This window comes from Pseudopipra pipra, chromosome 1 (assembly GCF_036250125.1).
Source record: "Pseudopipra pipra isolate bDixPip1 chromosome 1, bDixPip1.hap1, whole genome shotgun sequence".
Taxonomy (NCBI): Eukaryota; Metazoa; Chordata; class Aves; order Passeriformes; family Pipridae; genus Pseudopipra; species Pseudopipra pipra.
The window spans coordinates 94,290,568-94,306,795 of record NC_087549.1 but is presented as its reverse complement, the minus strand read 5'-3'; the positions used below and the strand labels follow the sequence as shown (position 1 = coordinate 94,306,795).

At 38.9% G+C, this 16,228-nt stretch overlaps 1 long non-coding RNA gene across 1 annotated transcript in view; it reads left to right on the top strand.

Moving 5' to 3' along the window:
• Window positions 1-884: 884 nt before the first annotated feature.
• LOC135419453 (uncharacterized) overlaps window positions 885-16,228 on the top strand; it is a 30,282-nt gene continuing 14,938 nt past the window's right edge. Inside the window, exon 1 of the long non-coding RNA XR_010433000.1 lies at window positions 885-1,454. This is a non-coding gene — a long non-coding RNA (uncharacterized LOC135419453). The remainder of the gene's footprint in view (window positions 1,455-16,228) is intronic.

Here is a 16,228-nt window from a genome sequence, read left to right as displayed (position 1 = left end):
CAGAAGCTTTTGACTGTGAAGCTACATCATTTCTCCATTTCTGCTTTTTACTTGTGCACAAGCTGTTGTTAAAGCAACCCCCCTCAGTCAAGGAAGCTGGGGCCCCACTCTCCTCCAGCTTGTGGGGGAAGAAAGGAGTCATTATTGACACACGCAAGTGATTTGAGAAGAGACTGTCTACCCCGATAGAATAAGACTTTGTCTGGTGAATCAGGAAATGTCAGACTTTCTGAAAGGTTAATGGGAGGCTTTAAAAACACATTAAATCTAATCTTACAGCATGAATGCTGATGACTTTATGTTGAGATCCTAGAAATAAGAAAGGGTAAGAAAGAATACTTTAGGTGAAAGCAAGCTTTAACTGGGGAGCCAGGATAGAGCTTTATTGCAACATATTGCTGAATTTTGCCTTCCATATAGGGCTGGTGATCTGCCTGGTGCCATATGCTAACAAAGGATACAACACGAGATCATTTGAACTGAAAGCAATTTTTTTCATACTTGTTGGAGTTTAATTAAATGAACGACTTGTTCAACTCTAGAAGTGAATGAAATTAATTCCTTTCAGAGTTATCTACTCTAAATGGGCTATGTAAAACTTCAGTCACTGCAGGGACTGATAGGGGATTGTATAATGCTATTAACATAACCTTTCCACTTCAGTCGGAATCATCCATGCCTCTTCTAGTTTAGCTGAAGAATCATTAAATATAGAATTCATAAATAAACATGCTACGCATGCAACCTTTCCCCCTTGCCATTTTACAAACTCATAGGCATTAACAGAAGTAGAAGCATAGGACATAGGGGAACAAGAAGTGAAAGTTGCTAGTTGGGTTTAGTTGCACAATTCACACAGTTTTGTACCATTAACTTTTTAAGCAATATCTTCTGTTGTATCTTCAGGTTTGAATTTTATTTTTAGGTCATTAGTCTTTTGTTTGTGACTTTCTTTTATTGCCTGGCTGCTTTGGGGAGATTTGCCTTTGCTAGTCATTAGCGGGCTTTTACAACGTGGGCACAATTGGTTAATCCCATAATAGAAACCTGCTGTGTGGAGAGTGCTATTTTTACTGTACATACCGTATCTCATAGCACAAGGCAGTTTGAGAAGGGGATACAGCTGCCATTAAATCTATACATCTCAAGAAGGGCCATGAATAGCTGTTCCTTGTGTAAGGACGTGTCCTGCAGTTCTATTATCCCTGAGAGCTCAGGCTCTCAGTAACACTGTTCTTTAGCAAATCAATATCCTTACCTCTCCTTTTTTGATTCTTTTTTCTTCTCTCACTTGATCCATTGTTCCTGAAAAGAAATGGAGCCTGCTCTCCACTGACCTGTGGGTGCGTGTTGGGCTGTGCTAGACTGACATGCTGGCAGAAGCATAGTGGGACTTCCACCTGGTCCACGAACCTCCACATCTTTCCAGGGAAGCCAGGGTGCCGAGGGAAGACGTAAGGTGCAGGGCAGTGGTCCCTCCTGCTGCAAAGTTGGTGTCTGAACAACCTTCATGTTAAAATTAGCCACTGTGACTTAGGGGTTTTAGTGCTGTCAGAGTAAACATCCAAACACCCTAAATGAGTCTGCACATTATGGCTGCCCCTCATGCCATACAGCTTGCCCAGCGGATGTCTGTGCCACAGCCTCTCTCTTCACAGCCCATAGATAGATGTGTCCTGATTCTCACTTGACCCTTTTCAGAAGCTCCTGGTGTAAGGGGCATGTTGGAAACATACCGTGTGCACGAGTGTGCGTGAAGCATGTGGGTTGGGGGGGGCAAGAACATGTGCTCATCAGGTTGCTCATTTGGTGTGAAATCTGTCCGTGTAGCTTTGCCAAATGCAAGGGTTTCTACCTCCCATTTTCAGAGCCATTCAGATTTTAGCCCCCCTGAGCTGCTAGAGTATTGCTTCTACTGTTCTACCAACATAACATAAAAAATTGCAATCAGATTAAACCAAACATGAGAAAATGTGCTTATGGACTAGATTTATAAATGTCTGGTCTGTTCCCACGTCAGTTTGACGAATGCTAGGCTTTAGTCCATATGTTACTTTTAAGATTAAAGAGGCAAAACCATACAATAGTGGTCTTAAGCAAGAGCTACATTTGTTAATATATCCTGAAAAATGCACATTTTTTACAGACTGGACATTTATACCAAAGCATAATCTCTCAGGAGCAAACATCCACGTATCATTCACCTACAAAAACCTTGGTACATCTGTGCATTCAGGAGCAAACATCCACGTATCATTCACCTATAGAAACCTTGGCACATCTGTGCATTCATCAAGTCATAAAAAAATCCTTAAGGGGCCTGTCATGTTTCCCATGAATCATCCCAACCTGCATGCACCTCAACTTGAACCCTCTGGGAGAAGGCTAAGGTGACTACTGCTGATTTATGGAGGCAGACAGCTTGGAGTCCCTGCCAGGGAGTAAGTAAATAGTGGTGACTGTGTGATAAAAGGGATAAAGTGCAGTAATTTTCAAATGCTCATTCATGCAACTCTTCTAGAAGAGATCTGCAGAAAGTACTGACCTACACTTCCCTACTGACCTACACTTCCACTGGAAAAAGTTCCAAGGTTCCTAAGCATGCAAAGACTGAAAATGCACTCAACTCTGGCTGGGTCATGGTGATGTGCTCAGAGTCAGTGCCACATGTACACAACGTCACTTCACTGGGACTGAAAACTAGAAAGCTGGTTTCAGCAAGTGCTGAAAATTGATTTCTGTTTTGAAGACGATATTCCCCTTGGGCGCTCACCCTTTGGTGGTGGGTTGATGCTTCCAGGTGTGCTAAGGCAGCATCTGTGCAAGCTGCAGCAAGAGCTGGCCAGCCTCCTCGAAGCTGCTTCTGTGCCCCCCAGGCCTGTCTGATTCAGTTTGCTCTACTCAATATAGGCATCTAACGTGGTCTAAGACCTGGTGTCTCAGAAGGTCTTGCCAACACAAGAGCCTGCCTCTTTCAGAGGCAGCTGGAGGTGGGCAAGATGCTCTCGAGTGGACTTTCACAGTGGTGTTTACGGATGATATATGTATATTTAGTTCAAGAAAAATGTATGAATCTATGCCTCACCATGATGCATTTAACATAAAATATAATAATTAATTAATAATTAATACAATAGTAATACAAAATTACCACCCAGCCATATCCACTGGAGCTGCTAGAAATTCTATATTTCATGTATTACTGACTCAATGAATGTCAGTATATTTTGTACAACACTCTCTGTATTAACAAACTTTTTTGTTCTTTTGAGTCAGGGTCATGGGATCATATTCAAAACCTATCTACAGAAAAGACTATAATATAAGTATATTTATGCATATATGCCTCATGTGTCTCTCTAGATGCATGTGTGTATGTTTGTGTTTTCTTGTGCATGGTAATTACTGTATATGCAGTAAACATTCTTTTGTATTTATAAGTCAGAGTGCTATATGACATCTATAATCTTAAAAGCTGCATTCGGTAGATAAAGTCATGAAAATCTTATAATAATGTCAACTTTCCAAAGATATAGCAGATGTCTGAGGCACTAGAAAAGTATATGACTGTAAATACGAAAATGTTCAGTTATACTGAGGACTCCCAATGCCTAATTTAACGCCCATTATTTTCCCATAAAATCATAGTTTTGGTAAGGCCCTTTTAAAATCTGATTCTTAAAAAACAATAATTATGCAATAAAAACTGAGGAGGTTTTCAACACTAGAATTTTGTCTGCATTTTTTATATCGATGTATGTGGGGGTTTTCCCAGAAAGAAAAATGTGTTTGCCAGCTGACTTGTCTCAAATCTCCATCTGTGGCCTTGGAATATTGTCTCAAGTAGTTGGAGGATATTGAATATGATCATTTAAAAATATAAAAGAAGTCAGTTAGCAAACAGACCTGGGTCCATTCCTGCATTCTGAGCTAAGCTACTGTCACTGTACTTTTTTCTCCCTACATTGCATATCCTGTTTCTGAACTGTCCTATCACTTTGTCAGTACTTAGATGTTAAGGACTATTCAGACAGTGTCTCTGCTCAGAGAATTGCTAATTGCTGTAAAGGAAGGAAGATGAGATGACAATATTTCACAGTAGCTCAATTTGGCTTTTTTACATCATCAGTGAGTTCTGGTTTAGCCTCCCCTAATATTAAATCAAAGCTTTTTTAATTTTGTTTTGTTTTGGAAGATACTAAGGGGGCTGATGATGCTTGAGCACATTTTTTCCCTCCCCCTTTTTATTCTGTTATTACTTTCCAGTATCTCCACCTGCACAATATTCCTCGAAAGCAAACACTTTATGCAAAGCAGCTGTCTAAGGAAGTTAGTTTTACTTTTTGTTGCAGAGTGGCCTATTGAACACGATTAACTTGACTCTGATAGAAAGAGAAAATAACCTGAAAACATCTGGCAAATTGCAAAGCCATGCTTAATATTTTCTTCCATGTAGGATTTAGCTCAGAAACATTATACTTAATGGGTGCCCATTTACTTAAAGCAGTAAAGGTTTAGATGCAGGGGTTTTAGGGGTTTGGATTTGGTTTCTGTCCTGCCACTAGCTGTAGCTCTGTAAAGTTTTATCTCGTACTCCCAAATTCATCAGAAAAAATGTATGACTACAAGGTGGGCACAGTGCTGTGTTGAAAAGGTGTTTGCTGTTCCAGTCTGGCTTGTTGTGCTTCATATGCATGAGGCTTGAAATACTTGAAAATTAATTTCCTGTGTTCCACATGGCTAAAATGACAGTTGAAATGTAATTTAGGGACATGAACAAACAGAAGTTGTCAAATTGATTTTAAGAAGTTAAAGGAAGTTTAATATAATTTTTAGAGGATTTAATTCAGTTCATTGGGTAAGAAATAAGAATATTTTCATGAAGTGTCTTCTGTGAAAAGTCATTCTTTGTTTGTTTGCTTTTTAAATAAGAGAGAAAAGCATTCTGTCCCTTTTATATGTGTATTTTTTATTCCTATATTTTTTCACATAGTCTGTGTGAAGATACTCTATGAAAACAAGTAGTTCATATTCACTTGTTCTTACATATAATTTCTCAAGTGGTGCTATTGTTTTAAAAAAGAACAGAGAAAACAGGAGCAACGTATTAAGAAAAACCACTGCAAACAAACTTTACCCTGTAGTTAAGTTTCAGCTTTGCCTCTTTTCTAAGGACTTCTTTGAAAAATTCCATACAGTGCCATACAAAAAGTTTTTAAAAAGCAAATTATAAGTCTTTCACAATTGCGTGAAAGTCACATTATTTTCTCAGTGGGCAAAAACTCACTCCCTCAAAATTAAGTTGACCTGACAAAAAACATTTCCATTCTGGTTTATCTAACTTATAAATTTTAGGTTTTTTTTTTAAAAAAGACCTTCTATTCAAAATATTAATGAAAGTTCACTGTGATCTGAATATCTAGTAACAAAACAGTTCACATTTACTAGACTTCATTTCATGATACAATATCTATTCTAATTTAGCAAACAGTAAAATAAGCCCATACATGGATTTCTTTGGCAAATATTTGTGAAAACAAAGGTTTTAGCTCTAATTCCATTAACAGTCCCTGAAAAAGAAGAAAAGGTGTAGCTTACTGGATCCTACAGGCAACGTGTTTTTAACTCATGCTTCTTCTCCTCCACTAACAGGTTAAAAGTAGTATCGAGAGGCACTTCCATGAATTTGTGGCACTTGTGAAATGCACAGTCCCCTCTTGTACAGCTGGAGCTGCAGTGTTAAAATTCCCAGATGTTTTTATATATATTTTAGACACAGAACTTTACCAGAATCCTCCAAAAATGTACCTTTGCATAGCTACTTCTTTTCCTCCAGAGGCTTCATTTCTGTTCTTCTGAATGCCTTGGAGTATGTGACAGCTTCTTCAATAACAGGTACCACAACTCCAATTTGCAGTGCTCTGAGCTGGAAGTCCAGAAAGTCTATTTTAATTCTCTCCTTCTCCATTTTCAGGCATTGCATGAATCATTAGCAAGATTAAAGGAATATGATCTCCAGATGCACTCTTTGGTTGCTCACACTCGGTACTGAACAGAAGCAAGAATATCAGCAGCACAAAATACTGGTGAATTTGTGTCAACTTCTGATAAGGCATTAAATGGAAGTGAGGGTGCAGAGTCACTTCTATCATTTAGCTTGAAGTGGTTGAATGACTTTCCCTCACTATCTAGCCCAGTAAAACTGTTGATTTCAAACAACCTTTCTTGCTTTCTGATCTTACTTTTCATCTTGACTGAAGTAACAACTAGGCCTTTTCAGATCAAGGATTCATATTGTAGCATTCCTTCCCTAGGGATATCTGTAATACTGATTTTACAGCTGCATTGAATAAGATGTCTTTCTGTCCACATCTGTGATTGTCTCTCTTTAACCCCTTCTTAGCAGCCTTTTCTTAGTTTTGCTTAGGATTTTTGATTGCTAATATCCTCATTTCATTTGTTTATTTCTGCTTTTTCTTTTCTCTCTGTTGAACAAGGATTCCGAGCATTTTTAATGGCAGATGCTTTTTGGAGAATTTACATATATCAGTAAATTGAGGAAATATATAATATCCTCTGCTCTTGAGTTCTGTGAATTCTACCTGTGCTTCAAACAGTAAACTGCTCAACACTTTTGTAGAGAAAAAAATATGATCCTTCCTATATTTGTCGAATCATTTCCATCATTAAATTAAGTGGTTAAAGGTAGTTGGGCAAAGAAATTTTGGAATCTGTGAATCATGGAATACATGAATTACATTTGTGTAATGCTATATGAGGAATTTCTGACGGGATACATTAGACAGCAGTCCATTCTGAAATATTCAGGTCAAGTGACTGATGACTGCTGGGGATGTAGTTGGAATGGAAATATTTTAAGTCACAGTCTCTCTGCTATTTAAGTGCTGACATCTAGCTTGGTGCTACAGAGAAGGTTCTAGCCTCAAGCAACAGATACCCTTGAATCAGGCCAACAGGGTCCTCACAATTCATATCAAATTACTAGGGTTCTTTCACAGTATAGATCAGACATGACTTTTATATGTAGCCAGATGTTTATATGTCTGTCTAGTGTAAGAAAATGGAGACCACAGCTAGCAGCCAGCAGTAGCCATGAGAACACAGATGTGGTAAAAATCTGTGTGAAAAAATACTTCTGCCCAGGCTGAGTTTCATTCACTGTTTAGGAAGGAGACAAATTTAGTCCAATGCCTGTGTCAGTATTACACTAGGGGTAGAGGTCGTGTTGTGCAGCATCACTGTAACAGAACCACACACACAAAACTACAATAGCGTTTTCTAGATTTCCTAGAGGCCTAACCCAAACCTAGGGGTAAACCTTTGGCTTCCAGAGATGTAACTACAAATCTCAGCTTTTCTTGCGTGAACTATATATTGCTGAGTATGCTCAGTTTTGCTCTACAAATATAGAAACTAACATAAAAGAAATTTTGTTTGGGTGAATCCCAACAGTTTTAAGAATAAAATGAAATCTTCACAGCACTGACTTGACAGTCATTTTAAACCCTCTCCTTATTTGTAATCTTTACTGGTGTGCAAGGGTAAGCAACATTTCTTTCCCAATGATTTCCCTGTCTCAAGTGGCACTATAATTTAGACAATAACATGCATAGCACACAATTAATGAAGCTGTGCACTGAGGACAGGACATCTGTGGGATCACAAAGAGCTGTTTTGTGTACATGTTACTACATGTTCAGGAAACTCCACAAATTGATAATTTGTTGAATTAATTGACTTTCTCTGTGTAATGTTAATGTAACCTTCAGTTTGAAAAGTCCACAGATTTTTAGCAATGAAAAAAGACAGGTAGTCAAATCCCTAGAGAGTGACTTAGGTTTGCAGCTCACCACTTTGTCCATTACTAAGGATATTAATATTTCTCAGGAGCTCTTAAATGTAACTCATCTTGGAAAAAAAATCAATTTTTTTAGGCCATTTACAACTGCGTATAATACAGAAAATACACAATATAAGTGTCACAGAAATAATGATATCTGTTCCATAAGGAGATTCACATAATTTGGGAATGATTCAGGCAAGAGTGTTTTCTCTGATCCAGCCCACTTATGGGCACAGAAAAAAAAAGAATCATTGCTAGTTCAGTGAATCCTAAAGAAAATTCAAATCTGGATCTTTATCTTTGCTAGCATCTCTGAGCTATTGAATTAGGAGTAGAAAGTTGTCATAGGCTTGAACATAACTGGCTGGATTTTGACCCTTAACAATAACCACTAAATGAGTGGAGGACCTGTCCTAAAATAATGGCAAATAACTTTTTACATACTAGATATAGCAACTGAGATAAGATTGACATGTTGCCATGACTGCAGCCACACCAAAGGGAAGGGAATTTCTTTTCAGGATGAGAAAGAAGGAGATGGATCTCTCTAATGAAGGAAAACAAGGAGACTATTCCAGGGTGAGCCAGAAGGGAAGGTCAATTTAGTTGCCTCTTCCAAAACTCTAGGGTCAGAGCTCATGTTCACGTCACCACATCTAAATAGGAGCTTTAAGTTAGTGCATATACACTGGCCTAAGGCCTCATGAAATAGGAAAACATGCTCTTCTATTTGAATTAGGGAATGGAATTATGGGATTCAGCAGTTGTATTGACTGCTCATCTTTGATAACTGAGATTCTGACAACATATATATCTACATATCTATATATTTCTACATAGGAGTGCATTTTTAATAAAGTCCTGGTAAGAAGAAAGTAGCAGAGTGGGGGTTTAATGGAGACTGCATGAACTTTCAGACTTTCTTTGCTTGAGGCTTGTGCATGGAGTCAGAAATACCGCATTAGGGCTCAGAATTGTTTGGCTTTGAGCACCTTAGAGCGCTTCTGTTATTGCATACTGATGGCTACCTAACTCTCTTTTTCACACATTTGGTCAGGAAGACATATAATTGCACTTTAATGTTTTTGTTATCATAACTAATTAATGTAACAGTAGAATTTAGGAGAACAGGGATTATTGTCTGCTGCTTTTAAAGGATTATACATGCTAGTTTCTCAATGGGGAAAGAATCCATGAAAAGCAATTTTCTTTGCAGTAGATGCAGTCCTCCTCTTGCATGCACTCAAAATCCAAAGAGTAATCCCTGTCCAATTCATTCAGTGACATGGGCATGTCATTAGCTCTCTCTGTGATACCACCTGTGGGTGCAGTGTCAAGGGGACAGATGTGTTTAAAATGGTGAGTTGCAAAATTGATGGAGGCCCTGTCAATAGCACAGAGATATACAAGAGCATAGATATACGAGTCTGAAAATTCCTAATGGGTAGAATCTATTAATTGTATATTAGTCTATTAAAAAAGAGTAAAATAAAAAGTATGTCATCTTCTGGTTTACAGTCCTGGATGGGCTCTATCTGGGAGGAATTTCTTTAACATGTGACCAAGTCTGAGTTTTAATGGATGTCATCAACACATTTGATCTTTTCAAACATAGCAGATGTCTGAAAATGTTAGAAGTCTTGGAGAATTGATAAAAAAACATTCAAGGTTCATTCCATTTTAGCAAGGTCTGACTTCATGGCATTCAGTTAGTATCATACCTGACCTCGATACTTCATCTCTGCAGCCACTGCAGGACCACAAATCATGATCCTACACACAATCATACAACGCCATCAGAAAACACGTCTGGTTCCCCAAAGAATCTCAATATTTCGTAAGTTCTTAAACTGTGTACTGAAACATATGTATGCTGTAATTGATCTGGAAACTGCTACAGTGGAAGAAACACGAGGCCAAACTGACACACTGTACATTTGAAAAAAAAAAGTATATTACCTAATGAAAATGTGCACTTTGCATAAAAAGTAACAGAACATACTGAAATATTTATATAGCCACCACATATTTGGTATATTATATTCTGCAAGCCACTGTGTATACCATTATGAAATATCTTTGTCAAAATAGTTCAATATACAAGTAATACAATGCAATAAAGCTGGCTTTCTTTACTGTGAGATGAAGCTCACATATGGTGGAGTTGTAACATTTAGTGGTCAATTATTCCACGTCTGTCTTCCACTTCGCCTCTTGTGCTGAGACATTGCAAGTTACTTGATAACTTTTCAAATTATTGCTGTTTCCCATCTCAGTTTGTTGGTAATGCTTTAAGAATTAAAATTTACTGTAAATAAGAACAACTCAGAAGCAATTATTTGTTACTGTTGCACAAACAACTTACGAAGATATTTCCATCACTTCTGAAAGAGTTTCATAGGTTTTAATATGCTGAAAACAAAGACAGAACTTTTTTTTTTCATTCTAAAACCAGAGCAAAATAAATGAAACTAAAGAAATAATATTCCCAGAAGGTCAGCAGGTTTTAAAATAACCTGGGTAATTAGACAGTAAACTAAGTTACAAAGAGGACTGGTGGTTCGACTGTGTCCAAATTAAATCCTACTAAATTGCCTTCTGGTTTGCAGCTAGGGTCAATAACCACTTCTGAACATCTTCATCAAGCATTTTGTGGGCACATCAGAAAACACCAGGACAAAACTGTAACTGATCATGACCCAACTAACCTAATGAGAAACTCCTAAAGTGAGTACATTTTACTGATGTTGAAACAGTGTCCCAAATTTTTTTGGAAAGAGTAAACCCATTTTTCAAAGTGATTTGATAACAACTTCTGCATTAGCAATATAATGACAGCAATTGCAGAAAAGAAAAAAAAAAAAAGAACTTCCCTGAAAAACAAACTCATTGAGAATCTATCATGGCATCAATTAATGGAGACCTAGTTCATTGCCAAAGACATGATTCAAATTGAATGTGTATGTTCAGATAATATATGATAGAACTCTATGATTCCTGCATCATTTTTATATCTTTCTCCTAAAAAAATTACTTAATTATAAAGATTTTTAGATGTACAGGAGTTGTCTCTTTTCTCACTTAAACAGGGACTTCATATTATGGTGTTTCTACATACAAAAGACCCACTTCTCTTTTTATTCAGAGAGATAACTAAGCATTTTTTTGCATAAATTAGAAAGAGAGTTATTGTCATTTAGCCATAATGTGGTGGCTAAGAGCTATTTAAACATTTTGTCTTGATTTGATATGCTCTCATTGTTAACTAACACAATGAGGCTTCTTGGTGAATTGAATGGAAGAGAAAAGGAAAGTCTTCATTGCTTGTCAGTAAAGTTGAACACCAAGCATTATTGTCAGAAGAAAAAGCACTTTTGGTAAGACTTGTTTATGCGTGGTAGAAAAAGTAGACTTCCGAGACAGGCACAGGATGAACCTTGTTTCTCAGAGCTTTTTGTTAGAGATCAGCACGTGAGTTTGGGTGACTGGGGAAGGTGCAGAATGCTGGAGATGGGCTGAAATGAGAATGACAGACCACGGATGACATGAGTGAGATGAGTGATACAGCACATTTTGGTGGAAGCTGGTAAATTTCAAGACATAATGAGTGCATTTAAGTATGTCATATTCTACAGAATACAGTGCAGACAGTTCAGGGAAATAGTATTAAAGTTTCAGTGCGCATCTTTTTATATGAAATATACATCTTGTGCATGCAAAGTACATTTTCAGGAGCTCGCTGAATTCTGAGGTTAAGATATAAGTGTCTGAGCATTAAGCCTGAATATTTCATTATGTCATTAATATAATATGTTTCAGTATATAATGGAGGACAGATAACTAAATATTTGATTTTATGCCAGTCATAACGACCCTTCATATGAAGAACTGTTTTCATCATCATGACCCAATTGCAAGTGCCATGAAAAATTTGACAACAATTTCAAGATTCAGTAACATGGCTACATTAGTGTTGGATATTGTAGCAATGTGGCAATGTCTCTGTTGCAGTCTATGTCCAACCTTTATTATCATCGAAAGTTCCCTGATGTTTCCAAAGTAACAGACAGGGGTTCTCTGAAAGCTTTCCAGGTTGAAGTTTATTTAGTATATTGAGGTGCCCTTCCACCTCAGATTACTGGACTGGCTGTTCTGTGCATTGCTAGCATTCTGTTTCATTCATTACCTCACTTTAAAGGGAAAATATCCTGTCTTCCCCTAGCAATTAGCTACATAAGTCACTAGGTGTCTTGAGACCACTTGGTATTCATAGGCTAGTGCTTTTTCCTGCTCAAAACACAGCTAGCTTTGTATTTATGGCACTCCAGAAAATGCAGCCTTTATAACAAGAAGTAGCTTTGGAATGCAAAGTTCATGGGGCTATTCATATTTTCTTCAAGTGTACAGGTATTTATGTACAGGGCACCAGTTCAGCTACAGTAGAAATAAAGACAATAGTTTGGTTTATTTACCCTATGTGTCTACAGTGATTTCATCAGTACTGTACTATCTGATTCTATCCCCTCCTCATTCTTTGATTACAGTGCATAGTTACACCGGTGAAAATACTTCACGTTTTGTTTGTGGAATAGCCTGTTTGGCATCTGCTGCAAGTCTCATGGTACTGCAGGGGAAGGGAAAGACAAAAGATTTCTGCCTAAATCTCTGGGGAACAGCTACTCATGTTTTGATGATGCAAAATGTAAAGCCACAGCTTTTTATTTTGTGACATGTCTTTAGGTATCATCTTCCAGAGCAAAAACAGGACAAAAGCAATACAAATCATAATAAGATTGGATCAGAAGGATTAGACACAATAAATGGAGCAAAACAGCAGCTCGCCTGCTGTTGGGTCCTTATCATAATTTCAAGGGAGGACTGACAGCAAACAATCTTTCTTCAGGAACTTGGGCTGAGAGGACATTGTTCTACCTAAAGTTTTTATGCAAGTTTAAGCAAGCTGAGTTTCAGTATTTGCAGTGTCTGTGCCTATCTCTCTGGTTTTCTTTTTCCTTTTCTTCTTTTTCTTCATCCTTTCTTCCTTTCACCTTGATCACATGCATCCTTCCCTGATTGCTGCATGCATTTGTGACCACTGTCTTGTTAACCCAATTTTTTTTTCCATCACCTTACAGCTCCAAAGCGAGAAAGAAGTCATTTGACAGGGCACCATAACAGGCCTAACTCTTTAGAGAAGAAAATTAATAAAGTACGGGAGAGGATCTCCCATTTTGCAGACCAGTGCATACTTCAGCCCTGGCCTTGCTGAACCAGATCCCGTGGGAAAGTCCTATCCTGCAGTGGAGGAAATCCTGCTGTGCCTGAGTTTCAGGTCTTGGTTTCAGGGAAGCACTTGCAAGTTCTTTGTGAAATCTGGTGTTAGAAGAAATGTTGAATTATTACATCATGCTAAATGGGTGCAGCTAAAGGCAAACAACAGCAAAACTACCAAATTGCAGAATATATGCTTCATGAAAGTCCAGAGGATGCATGGATGGGACAAAATCTTTTGGCTCAGCTGCACAAGGTTATTACAAATCCAGGATCATAATTTAGGCAACTTTAATTGTCGTTCAAGATAAATGTTGGATGTGAAAAGAGCTTCCGTGGGTCAGGGTTTCCTCTTGTGGGTTAGTTTCCATTTCTGCAAGGGCCAGAGATGAAAAAGTGTGTTTAAATCTGAGAAGAGTTTTAAGCATCCTTCCTGAGTGAGAGTAGCTTTCCTGAATAAGCAGGCTTAGGCAGGGACGTTAATGTGCCCCCACACCTACACGTTGTGAGTCTATGATGAGTGCGGTTGTACTTCCCCTGCATCAGTGGAAAGTTAAATTATTTGCAGTATAACTTAGAGACATTACATTCAATCCCACTCAGGAAATTTAGTTTAGTAGAAGTTTTGCTGGAGAAGATACTACAGTGCCTGAGTCCATCTCCTCAAATGTTACAGCTCAGGTGATATCATGTTTTGTGCACACTTCAGTGTGAACATAGCTCATCTATGCTGTCCTGCTGTTCTCCTGGGGAAAATTAGAGATGGGCTTAGGTAGATGCAGGTAGTTTTGTCTAGTGATACTTTAGACCTGAAAAGCATGAACCAGTAATTGCAACATGACATAAAACACAGGAAAACAAAAAGAAACTTCACAAACTATAATTAAACATCAGGTCACAAAGTTGGGAATGAAGGAAAGACAAGAACCTTAACATCAGACCCCGGAAATCCCACATTTAAAAGGAGCAGATACTCAGCATTGTCTGTACCTTATGTCTTTCTTAGACAAGAAATAAACAAAGAAAAGAGGAGTAGCTGCAGTCAAATAACTTTTTAAAATAATTTGTGCTCTGTTCAGGAGGGTTTGAAAACACAGCCAGGTCCCTTGACATTTTGGATGTGGTTGTTATAGGAGGATTAGCAGAATGTAATTTTGTGCTAAGTGGTCTTGTCTAAATTGGACTTGCCATTACTTTTGTCTTTCAGTACCAGCTACATATGCCGATTACAAAACTCATTGTAGCTCCCAGCAATGTGCTGTGGACAATTAAAACACTAAGCAAAAACTTGTGGGTTTGTAATCTTCCTGTGGAAGCTGCTGTTAAGGGAAAAGTAGCCAACCAGATGTTCGACACAGACACATAGAATCACAGAATAATAGAAGAATTTAGGATGCAAAAGACCTTTAAAATCATCGAGCTCAAGCATTAACCCAGCACTTGCCAAGTCCACCACTAAATCATGTCCCTAATTGCCACACAAATGGCTCTTTTAAATACCTCCATGGATGGTGACTGAACCGCTTCCCTGGACAGCCTGTTTCAGTAGTTGACAACCCTTTTGGTGAAGAAAGTTTTCCTAAGATCCAAACTAAACTTCTCCTGGCGCAACCTGAGACCATTTCCTCTTGTTCTATCACTTGTCATTAGGGAGAAGAGGCTGACCTCCACCTTACTACAGCCTCCTTTCGGGTAGTTGTAGAGAGCACTAAGGTCCCTCCTGAGACTTTTTCTCCAGGCTAAACAACACCAGTTCCCTCAGCCTCTCCTCATCAAACTTGTGCTCCACACCCTTCACCACCTTCGTTGCCCTTCTCTGGACACACTTCAGCACCTCAATGTCCTTTTTGTAATGAGGGGCCCAAAACTAAACACAATATTTAAGGTGCAGCCTCAGCAGTAATAAGTACAGAGGTACGATCACTACCTTGGTCCTGCTGGCCACATTATTGTTGATACTGGCCAGGATGCTGTTGGCCTTCTGGCCACCTGGGCATACTGATAGCTCATCCTCAGCAGCTGTTGATCAGCACACCCAGGTCCTATCAGCTGGGCAGCTTTCCAGCCACTCTCCCTCAAGCCTGTAACACTGCAAGTGGTTGCTGTGACTGAAGTGCTGGACCTGGAACTTGGCCTTTTTGAACTTCATACAACTAGCCTCAGCCCGTTGATCCAGTCTGTCCACATTCCTTCGCAGAGCCTTTCTACCCTCCATTAGATCAATAACCCTGCCAAATTTAGTGTTGTCTGTCAACTGAGGGTGTCCTTGATCCTCTCGTCTAGGTCATCAATAAAGATATTAAACAGGTTTGGTCTCAGTACTGAGCCCTGGGGAGCACCACTTGTGACCGTCCATCAGCTGGATGCAACTCCCTTCACCATCACTCTCTGGGTCTGGGCATTCAGCCTTTTTTTTTACCCAGGGAAGAGTACACCCATCCACACCATGAGAAGCCAGAATCTCCAGAAGAATGCTGTGGAAGACAGTGTTAAAGACTACCACTCACTCACTCCCCCAGCAGTGGGACTGTGGAGTGAATTAGAAGGGTAAAAGCTAGGGGGGAAAAAGCTAGGATTGAGATAAAGTCAGTTTAATAGGGAAAGTAAAATCTTCACACACAAACAAAGCAAACCAAGAAATTAATTCACTGCTTCACATGGGCAGGCAGGCGTTCAGCCATCTCCAGGAGGGCAGGGCCCCATCACACATAACAGTTACTTGGGAAGACAAATGTCATCACTCCTAATGTTCCCCCTTTCCTTCTTCTTCCTCCCACTTTATATACTGAGCATGATGCCATATGGAATGGAATATCCCTTTGGTCAGTTTGAGTCACCTGTTCCGTTTGTATTTCCTCACAGTTTTTCATACACCCCCATTCTCCTCACCAGCATGGCAGTACGGAAAGCAGAAAAGGCCCTGGCTCTGTGTAAGCCCTGCTCAGCAATAACATCTCTCTCTTACCAACCCTGTGTTCAGCAAAAATCCAAAACACAGCCCCATACCAGCCACTATAAAGAAAATTAATTCTACCCCAGGCAAAACCAGCACAGTTAGCCAAGTAGGACCTACCTCTCATTAACCTATGTTGT